Source organism: Zingiber officinale, chromosome 3A (genome assembly GCF_018446385.1).
Source record: "Zingiber officinale cultivar Zhangliang chromosome 3A, Zo_v1.1, whole genome shotgun sequence".
Lineage (NCBI taxonomy): Eukaryota > Viridiplantae > Streptophyta > Magnoliopsida > Zingiberales > Zingiberaceae > Zingiber > Zingiber officinale.
In genome coordinates, this window is record NC_055990.1 from 118078841 (window position 1) to 118094379 (window position 15539).

Consider the following 15539-nt stretch of genomic DNA (forward strand, 5'->3'; position numbering starts at 1 on the left):
CAGGGTGTCTTTCACTATCAGACGTGTACGGGCAGGGCGCTCGGCCTGCCCTTTTGTCATACGTCCGGTTGGCTCACCCTTCTTCGACGGACCACCTGGCCCTCTGACCTCCACGTGGCATTGACCCCTCGTTAGGGGTCCCGGGCTCTTACCACCGGATCACTTGCCTCCCCCTCGAGTCTAGTCGAAGGAGGCGAAGTCCGACTGACTGGACTGCCGATCTGCCAGAACAACGATCATTGCATTGGGCCGCTCGGCTAGGCCTAATGATGCTCGTTCGTTCGGCGATATCTGGTCCGTGCCTTGTGGTCTCTTGAACTCCATGTCCTATGCTCTCCCCTATTGTTCATCACGTGCACTGCACACGGTAAGGGGAGCTCATTAAATGCGGCCAGTATCCCGCTGACACGTGGCGATCATGCGCTTGTCAGCGTATGGCGGTGGCGTCACTTCCGATGGGACAGTCGTCGTTTGAAATGGACGGCTGGATGATGACCTCGTTATCGACGGCCTAGATCGAACGGTGGAGGTTGCTCCCGGGCGGCGATATAAAGCCCACGACACCGTTTCCGCCGCCTTGTTGCTTCGTCTACATCCGGCGCTCCTCTGCTCGCTTTTTTTCCTCCGGCGACCTCGCCCCTCGATTCTTCGGCAACCCCCAGGCCCCCGTCGATCATCTTTCTTGCTCGTAAGACCCTCCTTCTCGTTCCCAACGTTTTCCTCTTTCTGTTAATCGTTTCCTTCAGTCGGTTTTCCTCCATTCCTTGCTTGAACCTTCCTTTTTGGTCCCGTATCCTTGTCTGTCGACCATGACTAGCACCTCGCAGTCGACCGGCGGTGCTCCGGGTCTTTGGTATTCGAACATGGAAAGTCATTTTGATGAGGAGGACGCGTTGCGTCTCGCTCGGACTTACGACATTCCTTCCGACCACCAAATAGTATTAGCCACACCAGCCGATCGGCCTCATGAACCGCCGATCGGCACAGTTCTTTTTTTCCGAGACCAATTTCTGGCCGGACTATGCTTCCCACCCCATGAATTTTTCCTGCAAGTCTGCAATTACTTCCGCATTCCGCTCGGCCAAGTAGTTCCCAACTCTATTAGGCTGCTGAGAGGAGTAATAGTTTTGTTCAAACTGAACGGCATCCCCTTAGACCCAAAAATCTTCCACTACTTTTACTATCCCAAGCAAGCCGAGTGGGGTACTTTTGTTTTTCAATCTAGGATAGGTTTCGTACTCTTCGATAACATGCCGAGCTCCAACAAACATTGGAAGGAGCATTTTTTCTATATACGTTTTCCCGAGCGGCCAACTTTTCGGACCAAGTGGCAGACGGCGATGCCGGCGCAACCGGAGCTCTGCAAATTTAGAGGCGACGCGGCAGCGGCTAGTTGGCCAGCGCTATCATATTGACAAACTACTCCTCCCGGGAGTAATGTACATATTCGGCTTGTCCTCTACCACAGCCGACCTGCCCTGCAGCATGAGTAAGTTCCCTTATCTTCCCATTTGTTTTGTTCTAACTGATTTATTTTTTGCTTCTGCAGCTGAAGTCATGTGGCGCGCCAAAGCTACCGAGAAGCTCAAATTGAAGGTCGCTCTGATCGAGGCAGTGACGAACAAGGAGGCCAACGAACGGGGCCTTTCTCCAGCTGATCCGGCCGGTGAAGAAGGTGAGGGGACACCAACTGTCCCCGAAGCCTCAGACGCCCCTGCCTCTCACGATGAGGCCGTGGGCGACATAGAACCTCCTACCGAAGCCGAGGTGGAGGGCCGTTCGGCCGATGACGTGCCGCTGCGCACTCGGAAGCGCCGACGACCGGAATCTGCATCTGCCTCAACTACACTTGATGAGTCACAGCCCGAGCGGGGCGCGGATGCACCGGTGCTGTCCGGGACGGTTTCCCTTGAGAGTACTCCGACCCCTCGTGGTTCTCCGAGGGCCAGCTCTGAGATGCCGCCGTCCAGCCCTTCAAGAACTTTGCGCCATATCAGGCGCTTGGGCGAGCTTCCCTCCTCGTCCACCGGAGGGCCGTCCGGTAAGGCCGACGCTTCCAAGAGCGAGCCGAGCGGCCAGAATTTAATTAAAACCGTTTTGCACCTTCCTTCGGAGGCGTACATGGCTGCTGCTGATCGGCCTGTGGTCCCCGAGCAGCAGATTACCTTGACAGGCCCTCTGGCCCAAGCTTGGGTGGACGCTCGGCGTCGAATAGCCAGGCTGACTCCCGGGCAGCTCGGCGACAGCAATCTACAACAGGCCACCGGGGTATGCTCTGTTTCTTTGTTTGCGTATTTAAATTATGTTTTTAACCTGTCCATATTTACTAGCAGAACTGGGTGGAGCAGATCGCCATTAGCGATCGATTGGCCGAACTGGAAGACGAGTTGAAAAAACAAAAAGCTGCGGGGGTACCGAGCAGTCGACGACCGCTCTGGAGAAGGCCAAAAAACTACTTGATGCCGAACGGAAAAGGGCTTCCGATTTGGCGAGCAAGGTCGTTCGGCTTGAAACGATGATCAAGCAACGAGATAAGGAGATCAAAACGGCGACCACTCGGAAGCAACAGGCTATCAATGATATGGACCGCATGAAGGTGGAGATCAGGGGGCTGGAACAACGCATCAAAGATTTGGACGCCCTGCTAGCCACCGAGAAAGAGAGCCGCTCGGCCGATCTCCAAAGATTTGATGGAGATTTGAAGGATCTTCAGGCCGCCAGCGACGCTGCCCACGCCGCGCTCAAAGAATATCAAGAGGGGGAGTCGACTCGCTCCGAAGAAGGGAGGAAGGTGTTCCTCCGCTCGGAAGACTTCGGAGAGAAGTTTACCGACAAGATATCCCTCACTTTCGAGTAGGCTATCAAGGCGGCGATGGGCTATCTGAAGACCAAAGGTCACCTGCCTGCCGAGCTGACCATCCCCCCCGAAGACCTCGCGAGCGTGATGGACTCCATCCCCGACGCTCTTTTTGATTTTGATGCGTGAGGAGCGTTTTCATGAACTTTTTTGTATTCCCGCCGTTCGGCCCAACTTATCTCTGTAATGACTTGTTTGATTTACCTAATGAGTAATAGATGACCTTCTGTTCCTTTCACTTCTGTTTTAGCAAGGCATTTTTCCCTCGTCACGCCAAAGTGTTCTTTATATCCTTTCCGCTCGGCACCACGATTCTGTCCGGCTCAATTCGATCGTCTTAATTACATTTATCATGCGACCGCGCAGCCGCTAAGTTTTCGGACGTAACCGCTCGGCATTTACATGCTAATATCCCTAACTTTCACTGACCAACTTTTTCTTTGTGCCTTACTCCCAAAGGGATTTTCCGTACATTTTTTATGAGCGAGCCGCTCAGCCGTATAACCAGGCTATCGTTGATTGTATCATGTGACTGGCTATCCGCTAGGACGTTTATAGACGCCGGCTCGTCTCTCGTTATTTAACGTCGGAGCTCGACGGTCTTCCGCTTAGACGTTTATAGACGCCGGCTCGTCTCTCGATATTTAACGTCGGAGCTCGACGGTCCTCCGCTCGGACGTTTATAGACGCCGGCTCGTCTCTCGATATTTAACGTCGGAGCTCGACGGTCTTCCGCTCGGACGTTTATAGACGCCGGCTCGTCTCTCGATATTTAACGTCGGAGCTCGACGGTCTTCCGCTCGGACGTTTATAGACGCCGGCTCGTCTCTCGATATTTAACGTCGGAGCTCGACGGTCTTCCGCTCGGACGTTTATAGACGCCGGCTCGTCTCTCGATATTTAACGTCGGAGCTCGACGGCCTTTACGGTATCTGTACCAGTCGACTGGTACCCTTATTCTGAAAAAATCAGCCTTTTCAGGCCAACTTCAGAAATGCACCAGAAATTCCACAGACCTCCAAAAATTCCCAAATTTTGTGGAGAGGTCTATTGTACCCTTGTCTACTTGGGAAAAATACATTACAAAATGTATCTATCACCAATCCCAAGATTGACACAAAATCCAAAACTAGCTAAATGGTTCAATTGAACCTTGACCTAAAGTCCTAGTTTTAGCTTCCTCTTGATGTATTTGCCCATACCAACCCACAATGCATCCCTAGCATTGGTTTATATGGCATCTATACATCCAAAACCAATTATCATGCTATATGACCCCAAATGTCATATTTCTTGCATGAAACACAAACCATGTGTGTCAAATCCCTAGGCTTGAGACTCAAATCCGTCTCCAAACCATTTGGCACATTCCATGACTCCTCTAGACTCCCAAGTAAAATCCACCTGAGATCCATTGGCCATGGGTCCCAAATTGACTCTTAGAGCTCCCCCTAGAGCTCTTTTCCTTAGCCACCTCCCTAGGTGACTCATCCACAATGGCTAGGCCACATCGGTTCACCTCCGGTGACACTTGGCCTACAAACGTAACTTTCTTAACCTTGGACACCTTGTCCTTGGTTAATTTCTTCTTACCATTAAATGACTTTCCCTTTCCATTTATTGGTTTCTCCTTGCCATAGTCATATGCCACCCTAGCATAAGACTTTCCCTTGGCCTTGTCATGTGCCACCTTAGCACATGGTCTCCTTTTGACCTTGGAGGCACTAGATCGGTATCCCAAACCCGATCTATCATTGTTGGGTCTTTGGCTACCCAACACCATACCTAAACCCTTAGATCCAATAGTGAATCTCTTAAGGAATTTCTCTAAACCATCAAGCTTTGCCTTCAAAGCTTGATTCTCCCTTTCTAGGTTCCTAACCCTAGAGTCAACATGTCCACCTTGGACATTCCTAGACCTACCCTTTCTAGGCATATGTCTCCCCTTCTTGGGATTAATGCCTTGGGTCTCCTTAGGTCTAACGTTTTTAGAGTTATCATGCATAGGTCTCCTAGGGTTATGATCCACATTTACCCTATTCCGATCATGATATCTAAAACCAAAATTTTGCATGGGCATATAATAAGAATTATTCCTAGCATGCATGGAGGAATTTAAATTTGACTTCAAATTTAAATTAGGGTTTACCTTACCCTTTACCTTTGGAGCTCCCCCTTTACATGAGCCTCCATTCTTCCTCCACTTCTTTTCCCACATCTTCAAATGCGCCAACTTCTTGAGCTGTTTCTTCTTTGGGCATTTGGTGTGGTAGTGTCCCATGTCTCCACACGTGAAGCATCTAATATGCTTCTTCTCCTTCTTCTTCCTACAACTCAAATTAGATTCAAAATGAATTGAATTGAGTTTAGGATATACCTCTTTCTTACCCAAAGGACACCTACTCTTGTAGTGTCCCTTTTCATTGCACCCGAAGCACACGATGTGATCTTTTGACTTTGCTTCGGTGGAGGTACTCACTAGGTTGACTTCCAAGACTTCTTCTTCTTCTTCTTCACTTGTCTTGGAATTTCCTTCAATTCTTGAGGATGTTAACGATGCTTCTTCATCCTCCTTCTCCTCCTCGGAAGTTGAGCATGAGTTAACTTTCGGTTGCTCCTCCTCCTCTTCTTGAGCCATTAAAATCATCTCCTTGGGCTCCACATCCGATTGGTCCTTCTCCTCCTCTTGGACCACTCCATCATTTTTTTCGGATTTTTCTTCTTCTTCTTGTGTAGGCAAAAATTCCTCCCATGGAAATTTCTTCACTTTGCTCCACAATTCATGGGCGTTCTCATATTTACCTACACCACTTATCACATTAGGAGGCAATAAATCAATTAAAATTGCTATTACCTTTGAGTTTGCCTCCGATCGTGAGGTTTGCTCCTCCGTCCAATGTCGTGTTCGGAGCTTCTTTCCTTTCTTGTCCTTTGGGACTTTGAACGGTTCATTTACCACCATCATGGTGTCCCAATCCGTGTTGAAGAAGATCTCCATCTTCTTCATCCAATAGGTGATGTCCCCAAGGCTTCCTCCTTCAAATTTTGGAGGGACAATCAACCCGGCCATCTTATGCTTCCTTGGCGGTTAGTCCAACGGAGAGCGTCCTCGCTCTGATACCACTTGTTGGAGGATCGGTGGCCGGCTTGAAGGGGGGTTGGATAGACGGCACCCCCAAATCGTTAGCTTCCTACACTATTGTTAGCTTGCGCAGCGGAAATACAAATACTAAAGCAATGAATACGAAAGCTAAAGAAAGAAAAGAACTAGCAAACCAATACACGTTCGTTTAACGTGGTTCGGAGATGATGCTCCTACTCCACGGCTGTCCGTAAGGTGGACGATCCCGATCCTTCGGTGGATTAGCCCCCGGAAACTCCGGCTATCTCAAGTCGCTCCTTGTGGGTGGAGAAACCTCACCACAACACACCAAGACCTCTTGGATTCCACAAACACTTGAGCACTTGTAGACTACTAATTAGACCTTAACCAAGTCTAATTTCGTCGCCTTGGCCGGCCATACCAAGCTCCTTCTTATAGAGCTTGGAACAAATCAGAACCTGATTTGCCCGTTACCAGTCGACTGGTCCTTGCACCAGTCGACTGATGCCAGCCCAACGGCTCTCTGCTACAGTGCATCAGTCGACTGGTCCATACACCAGTCGACTGCTACAGTACGCTACAGTAACTGCTACAGTGCGCTACAGTAACTGCTACAGTGCCGCTACAGTAAACCCCTAAAACTAGGATTTTACTCCGAGTACAATCTCTCATGCACTCGTACCCTCACGACTCACTTGACTCTTCTTTTACAGCCTTGACCTCTTGCCTTCAAGCTTACTTCCTTTGGCTCTCGTCCCTCGGATGCATCCAAGCCCGCGGCTCGTCCCCAATGCCATCCTTCGCGTATGCCTCGAAGTTGCTTCCCTCGGCTCTTGTCCTCGCTGCCTTGTCCACGGTCCCTCGGATGCTCCATCCTTCACCTGACCTGAAGCCGTCAACCTGAGTCACATGTGTCACCTGCAGTCCTGCACAACTCAAGTACACATATCAAATAACAAGGGTAAACCTAACTTAAACCCTTTGCCCAAACACCAAAACACATGGTCCCGCGGACCATTGGGATTGCTCCAACAAAGTGTTGCTCGATGCCGTAGCTTTTGCACCAATCCTCTAGCATCTTCCCTGTGAATTGCCGTCCATTATCGGAAACCAATCGGCGAGGGATGCCGAACCGACAGATGATGTGTTGCCAGATAAATTTTTTAACCATCTGTTCGGTGATCTTGGCTAGCGGCTCGGCCTCCACCCACTTGCCCGGACGCCATCGGAAATGGACCGACAATATCCATTCCCCATTGATCGAACGGACATGAAACGGTTGATGCCTTCATTTCCTCTGCCGGTCGGTGCGAGAAGCTATGATACTTCTGGCACGAAAGGCACGTAGATACTGTCCGAGCGGCGTCTGCTTGTAAACTTGGCCAAAAGTACCCGGCCAAGAGGATCTTCCTGGCCAACGATCGTCCGCCCGGATGTCCTCCGCATGATCCTTGATGTACCTCTTGGAGGATGTAAGCTGAGTCTTCCGAGCTCACGCATTTCAACAGCAGGCGTGAGAAAGCCTTTTTGTAAAGCTGATCGCCGATGAGTGTGAACCGTCCGGCCCTCCTTCTTAACAGCTGGGTTTCGTTCCGGTCGGACGGCGTGGCTCCCGAGCGGAGGAACTCTATGATAGGTGTTCGCCAGTCGCTTGGAAATGTGAGGCCTTCCATCCGGTCGACGTGCGCCACCGACAGTACTTTTTCAATTGATTGCTGAATGGCGACCGGCGTTATTGAGCTCGCGAGCTTGGCTAACTCATCGGCGGCTTGATTTTCTGCTCTGGGTATCTTCTGAACAATAACTTCTCTAAAATCGGCTTTGAGCTTTTCGAAGGCTTCAGCATAGAGCTTGAGGCGAGCATTATTAATCTCGAAGGTACCAGAGAGCTACTGAGCGGCCAACTGCGAATCCGAATGAAGCGTTACCCGACCGGCTCCCACATGCCAAGCAGCCTGCAAGCCAGCTATGAGGGCCTCATATTCTGCTTCATTGTTGGTAGCTTTATAATCCAGCCGGACGGATAAGTGCATCTTTTCTTCTTGAGGGGAGAGCAACAATATTCCAATCCCGCTTCCGAGCCGAGTGGACGACTCATCCACATATATTCTCCACCTAGCTTCCGGCTCCGGCCTTTGCACCTCAGTCACGAAATCGGTCAAGGATTGCGCTTTGATCGCTGAGCAGGGCTGGTATTGGATATCGAACTCACTTAATTCCGTCGTCCATTTGATGAGCCGTCCGGATGCTCTGGATTTAGTAGGACACGTCCGAGCGGGCTATTGGTTTTACCAATGATCGTATGCGCCAGGAAGTATGGACGAAGGCGCCGAGCGGCAAGGACCAGAGCAAAAGCTAGCTTTTCGAGCCCAGTGTAGCGAGATTCAGCATCCTTTAAAATGTGACTAAGGAAATACACAGGCTCTTCTCCGCTCGCCCTCACCAATGCCGAGCCAATTGCCTGCTCGGTCAAGGATAGATAAATACAGAGCGGCTCGCCAATAGTCGGCTTGGCTAATACTGGGAGCGAATTCAGATATGCCTTTAAATCTTCAAACGCCCGGTCGCATTCTTCGTCCCATTGAAATTTTGTAGCCTTGCGTAAGATCTTGAAAAACGGAAGGCTCCGGTCGGCGGTTTTGGAGATGAACCGGGACAGAGCGGTTATCCGACCGGTCAAACGCTGCACTTCCCTTGTATTTCTTGGAGGCGGCATGTCTTGTAGGGCTTTCACTTTGCTGGGATTTGCTTCGATTCCCCGCTCGGTCACTATGTATCCCAGAAAACGCCCCCCTTTTGCTCCGAACAGGCACTTCTGGGGATTTAGCTTGACTCCATATTTGCGCAGCGTTCAGAAGGTTTCCTCCATGTCTTTGAAGAGATCTACCGCTCGGACGGATTTGATGAGGATGTCGTCCACATAAACTTCTAGGTTCCGCCCGATCTGCTCTCTGAATACTTTATTCATCAAGCGCTGATATGTGGCCCCCGCATTCTTCAATCCGAACGACATTACATTATAACAATAAGTGCTGTCGGCCGTCACGAAACTGACCTTTTCTTGATCTTCACGGGCGAGCGGCACTTGGTGATAGCCCTGGTAAGCGTCGAGCATACAGATTAATTCACAGCCGGCCGTAGAGTCCACCAGCTGATCTATCCGAGGCAAAGGATAAAAGTCTTTCGTGCAAGCTTTGTTGAGATCCCGAAAATCTATGCATACTCTCCACTTGTCGCCCGGCTTGGAGACTAATACTACGTTAGCCAACCAGCTCGGGAACTGTACCTCGCAGATATGGCCGGCCTCCAAGAGTTTCTCCACCTCTGCTCGGATGATAGCATTCTGCTCGGCGCTGAAATCTCTTTTTCTCTGCTTCACGGGCCGTGCGTCCGGTCGGACGTGTAGTTCATGCTGCGCTATACTTGGTGAAATTCCGGGCAGCTCATGCGTCGACCAGATGAAGACATCATGATTTCTTCGGAGGCTTTGGATCAATCCTTCTTTCTGCTTCTCTTCCAGATCGGACGCTATAAAGGTTGTGGCCTCCGATCGGGTTGGGTGAATCTGCACTTCCTCTTTTTCTTCATAAATTAAAGAGGGTGGCTTTTCGGTGATGGCGTTTACCTCGATCCGGGGCGCCTTCCGAGCGGAACAGGCCTCTGCTCGGACCATCTCGATGTAGCATCGCCGAGCTGCTAGCTGATCTCCCCGTACTTCTCCCACTTTGTCCTCTACGGGGAACTTGATCCTCTGGTGGAAGGTTGAGACGATCGCTCGGAATTCGCTGAGAGCCGGTCGTCCCAAAATAACGTTGTAGGACGAGGGAGAATCGACCACCACGAAGTTTGTCGTCCTGGTCCTCCTGAGCGGCTCTTCTCCCAGCGAGGTAGCCAGCCGGATCTGTCCGACCGGTTGAACTTCGTTACCAGTGAACCCATATAGCGGATTTGTCATGGGTAGCAGCTCGGCTCGATCAATTTACAACTGATCGAATGCTTTCTTGAAGATGATGTTGACCGAGCTTCCTGTATCTACAAAAACGCGGTGGATAGTATAATTCGCTATTACCGCTTTGATGAGCAGAGCATCGTCGTGGGGTACTTCAACTCCTTCCAAGTCCCCTGGCCCGAAACTGATTTCCGGTTTGCAGCCAACGGCATGGATTTGGAGCTGCCGGACGCTCGCCTTTCTTGCTCTGTTAGAGTCTCCTCCGGTCGGCCCGCCAGCAATAACGTTGATCTCGCCTCGGGAGGTATTGCTTTTATTTTCCTCTTCCCGAGCGAACGGTCGAGACCGTTCTCTGGATGCTCGGCGGTTCTCCTGCCTTGGGGAACGGTGCCGGTCGAGAGTCTGTTGCTGTCGCCTATCAGCTCGCGTCCGATCGGCTTCATGAATTCTCTGTCGCCTGTCGACTGAGGGAGACCGTCGTCCGGCATTCCGTGGTACGGGATGAGACACGAAGGGAAGACTTCGACAATCCCTTGTGTTGTGCGTATCCGTTCGGTGGAAGGAGTCCATTTCATTTTTAGCTTGGGCCGGGCGGCAGCTACCTCTTGCACATGAGACCTGGCGTGGGGGGATCGGATTGCTTCGGCCCTTGGTCCTCTAGGCGGCTGATGAGCGGCTTGCTGTTTCCGCTCGGCTGGAGGAGCCCGCTCGGCTGGAGTTTCCTTTTTCCTTGCCGCTTGTGCTTCTTCCACGTTAATGTATTCGTTCGCCCGGTGTAGCATGTGATCATAGTCTCGGGGCGGCTTTCGGATGAGCGATCGGAAGAAATCCCCATCCACTAGGCCTTGTGTGAAGGCATTCATCATGGTTTCCGAGGTGGCCGTTGGAATGTCCATCGCCACTTGGTTGAACCGCTGGATGTAAGCTCGAAGCGATTCATGGGCTTCTTGCTTGATGGCGAACAGGCTCACGCTCGTTTTCTGGTAGCGTCGACTGCTCGCAAAATGGTGGAGGAAGGCCGTTCAAAAATCTTTGAAGCTTGTGATGGATCCGTCCGGCAATCTCCGAAACCACCGTTGAGCCGAGCCCGAGAGGGTGGTGAGAAAAACTCGGCACTTTACTCCATCTGTGTATTGATGGAGAGTGGCTGTGTTATCGAACTTACCCAGATGATCATCTGGGTCGGTCGTCCCATTATACTCGCCGATCGTCGAAGGCACATAGTGCTTTGGCAGAGGGTCTCGTAGGATAGCCTTTGAGAATTGGCGATTGATCCGCTCGGGCGATGAGTCTGCTCGGGGGGCTTTCCCCTTCCTGTCATCTCGCCTAGGCATTTCATCCGAAGAAGATCCCCTATCCCGGTGGGCTGCCACGGCTTCAGGGGTGCGGAACAGAGCCCAATGAAATGCGACGGTGGCAGGTGGTGCTTCCGCTCGGCCGCCAGACGCTGAAGTTGCTTGCTGCTCCGGCCGCTCGGCTGCTGCCTTCTGTTTCTGCTCCACAAGCTTGGCGGCCCTTATCTCAATCAGAGCGTCGAGTTCCTCAGTTGAAAGTGTTACCGCGTGTTGTCGTCCAGCCTCGTCCATTGTTTCCGATCGGATACAGGAACGTTCCCACAGACGGCGCCAAATTGATCCTGTCCGAATCGCCGAACCAAAGGACGCTGGGCACGTGGTGCACTCCTAGTCGATGGTGTAGGCCTCCGTCGGGTCGCACGAATCTCCAGCGAACCTGCACAGAAGTTGGGCCGGGAAGGGGTTCTCGGCGGCGACCCTCCGACGCTCAAGTCAGGTAAGCGGACAGCAAAAGGTGGCTCCAAAAATCCAAGAACGCGTACCTCCGGCGAAGGAAGAGGCCCTTTATATAGAGCGGTGAAAGAATTAATGCACGTCCACCGAGGCGCATATGTGTCCGCAGCCCATACCTCGGTATGTACCTGTCAGAGAGCTTACCTGACACCATACTGCTATAGTTCAATCACGTCTTTGATGGGACATAGAGCATCTTGTTGTCAGACTTAGAGTATGGCCTAGCCATAGGACTTGACGGCTGTCAGAAGATGTCCCTATTCTTCACCCACCGCCCGGCCGGGACGTCCGTCCGGCTGACCGGCGCGAAGAGCGTCGTTCGGACGGCCTTAATTCCCGGCGCCAGCCGGCCGGCGCGCCCATTATGTCCTACCTTCTCTTAGGCCTTCCGCTCGGTCATTTACTACTTCATTGAGCGTCGGAACCCCGACCCCTGTCAGGGCATCTTTCACTATCAGACGTGTACGGGCAGACCGCTCGACCTGCCCTTTTGTCATACGTCCGATTGGCTCACCCTTCTTCGACGGACCACCTGGCCCTCTGACCTCCACGTAGCATTGACCCCTCGTTAGGGGGTCCCGGACTCTTACCACCGGATCAGCAGCCAACTAATTTAGAGAGCGGATCCTTTGGACCACACTTTATGGTCCAGAGGATAGACCACTACATTGATTGGTTGTTTTAGATGGATCCCATCTGTTTATCAGGTGTGGTCCATCCCACCTATCTCAAAGAATTTAGGTTACATTTGGTTGAACGTAATGTAATCAAGCTTGTAATATAATTAAAATTGTAATGTAATGTATGTGATCCGGTTGTAAGAACAGGGGCCCCCGTCCGGAGGAGTCAACGCCACGTGGAAGTCAAAGTAGCAGATGGCCGGGCGGAGAGGGGCGGGTTCGACCGGCCGGGCGGCCGGCCGGTGTCTAGTTGATGGTTGAAGGTGTCTCGCCGAAAGTCAGGGTTCCGGCGCTAAGCGAACAAGATCGCAGGGCCGATCGGATTGCACACTCGGCCAAAGCCATCAGGTAGCACTGCTAACAGTCTCCACAAAGCACGTGAGTAAGAATCTCCCCAAGTAAAACACCGCATACGTCCGGCCGGATGTCGCGGAAGCCGGCCGGTCGGACTCTCTCCAGGGAGTAAGGGCAAAAGGACAAGGGACATTTTTTTCTGACAGCGGGTATGTTCCACATGTAGGCCATACTGCAAATCTTATGACAGGGGGTTCCGCTGTCCCATCGAGGACATGCTTGGACTGTAACAGTATGGGTCAGGTAAGCTCACTGACAAATCCTTACTGGGGTATGGGCCGCTGACACGTGTACACCTCGGTAGGTGTACACTCGCTTCTCCACCGCTCTATATAAAGAGCCTTATACTTCGCCGGAGGTACGCGTTGGACACCTTTGGAGCCACTTTTTTCATTATTTGCTTGCCTGACTTGATCGTTGGAGGGTCGCCGCCGGGAACCCCTTCCCGGCCCCACTTCTGTGCAGGTTCGCCGGAGGTTCGTGCAACCAGTCGAAGATCCAAGTCAGCCACCGGAGAGCGCCACGTGCCCAGCGTCCGTTGATTCAGCATTCGGATAGGATCAAATTGGCGTCGTCTGTGGGAACGCTCCTGCATCCGAACGGAAACAATGGACAAGACTGGACGACAGCACACGGTAACGCTCTCCACGGAGGAACTCGACGCTCTGATCGAGTTGAGGGCCGCCAAGCTTGTGGAGCAAAAACAGAAGGCAACAGCCGAGCGGCCAGAGCAGCAAGCAACCTCAGCATTTGATGACCGAGCGGAAGCACCTCAAGCCACCGTTGCATTCCACCGGGCCCTATTCCGCACTCCTGAGGCCGCAGCAACCAATCAAGATAGGGGATCTTCTTCTGATGAAAGGCCAAGACGAAACGACAAAAAAGGGAAAGCCCCCCGAGCGGACGCATCGCCCGAGCGGATTAATCGCCAATTCTCAGAAGCCATCTTGAAGGATCCTTTGCCCAAGCACTATGTTCCTCCGACGATCGGCGAATACAATGGGATCACCGATCCGGATGATCATCTGGGTAAATTCGACAACACTGCTACCCTTCACCAATATACGGATGGGGTGAAGTGTCGAGTTTTTCTAACCACCCTCTCTGGATCGGCTCAACGATGGTTTCGGAGGCTGCCGGATGGGTCAATCACAAATTTCAAGGACTTCTGGACGACCTTCCTCCACCGTTGGATCCAGGTCACGGGAATCAAAGCGCACATCGCGCTGTCCATTTCGAACCGCCTCGATCCCATCAAAGCACCACGCCGCCGCCGCCGTACGATGACGACAGTTCGCCACGTGGCGTTTGGTCATTCGATGCATTTAATGAGCGCATGCTCAGCCTTAATGTTGAAGATTGGCATGGGTTACGAGGAGATCCGAGGAAGGTTGCTGTTGACCAACCTTACAAGGCCATCCCTGCGGGAAGCCGATCGGAAGAGGAGTGCCTGAAGATGCCGCCCGGCTAGGCTAGTAGTCCAGTCAGTCGGACTAATCGCCTCCTTCGACTAGACTTGAAGGGGAGGCAAGTGATCCGGTTGTAAGAACAAGGGCCCCCGTCCGGAGGAGTCAACGCCACGTGGAAGTCAAAGTAGTAGATGGTCGGGCGGAGAGGGGCGGGTTCGACTGGCCGGGCGGCCGACCGGTGTCTAGTTGATGGTTGAAGGTGTCTCGCCGAAAGTCAGGGTTCCGGCGCTCAGCGGACAAGATCGCAGGGCCGATCGGATTGCACGCTCGGCCAAAGCCATCAGGTAGCACTGCTAACAGTCTCCACAAAGCACGTGAGTAAGAATCTCCCCAAGTAAACCACCGCATACGTCCCGCCGGATGTCGCGGAAGCCGGCCGGTCGGACTCTCTCCAGGGAGTAAGGGCAAAAGGACAAGGGACATCTTTTTCTGACAGCGGGTATGTTCCACATGTAGGTCATACTGCAAATCTTATGACAGGGGGTTCCGCTGTCCCATCGAGGACATGCTTGGACTGTAGCAGTATGGGTCAGGTAAGCTCACTGACAAATCCTTACTGGGGTATGGGCCGCTGACACGTGTACACCTCGGTAGGTGTACACTCGCTTCTCCACCGCTCTATATAAAGAGCCTTATACTTCGCCGGAGGTACGCGTTGGACACCTTTGGAGCCACTTTTTTCATTATTTGCTTGCTTGACTTGATCGTCGGAGGGTCGCCGCCGGGAACCCCTTCCCGGCCCCACTTCTGTGCAGGTTCGCCGGAGGTTCGTGCAACCAGTCGAATATCCACGTCAGCCACCGGAGAGCGCCACGTGCCCAGCGTCCGTTGATTCAGCAATCGGACAGGATCAGTATGTAATCTTTGATTATAAGGATGATTACATTCTTTTATTTGATGTCTGATATTTTTATAAGGAATGCAATTTAGATTATTATAAAATGATAAAAATATCTGTGACCTCTGTTGGAGGCGACGGACGGTGGTGGCGGGCGCCGCACCTTTGCCGGAGGCGGCAGTGACCGACGGTGCCTGGAGGTGGTGGTTGGCGGCAGTGGCCACAGCAATGTCGATGACCGGCGGTGGTGGTCGATGGCACTAGGTGGCAACCGGCGGCGGTCGACGGTGGCCTACAGTCGACGGTCAACGACAGACAACCAGAGGCGGAAGCGACGCCAGTGACCGGTTGATGTTGAAAATGGACTAGGGATATATTTGATATTTAAATTTTAATTAAACGATGACATCATAATGTAATCAGATTATATGGTGTTGACCTTATAATCCAGATTCTAAAATTTTATTAAATTTTGTAATCC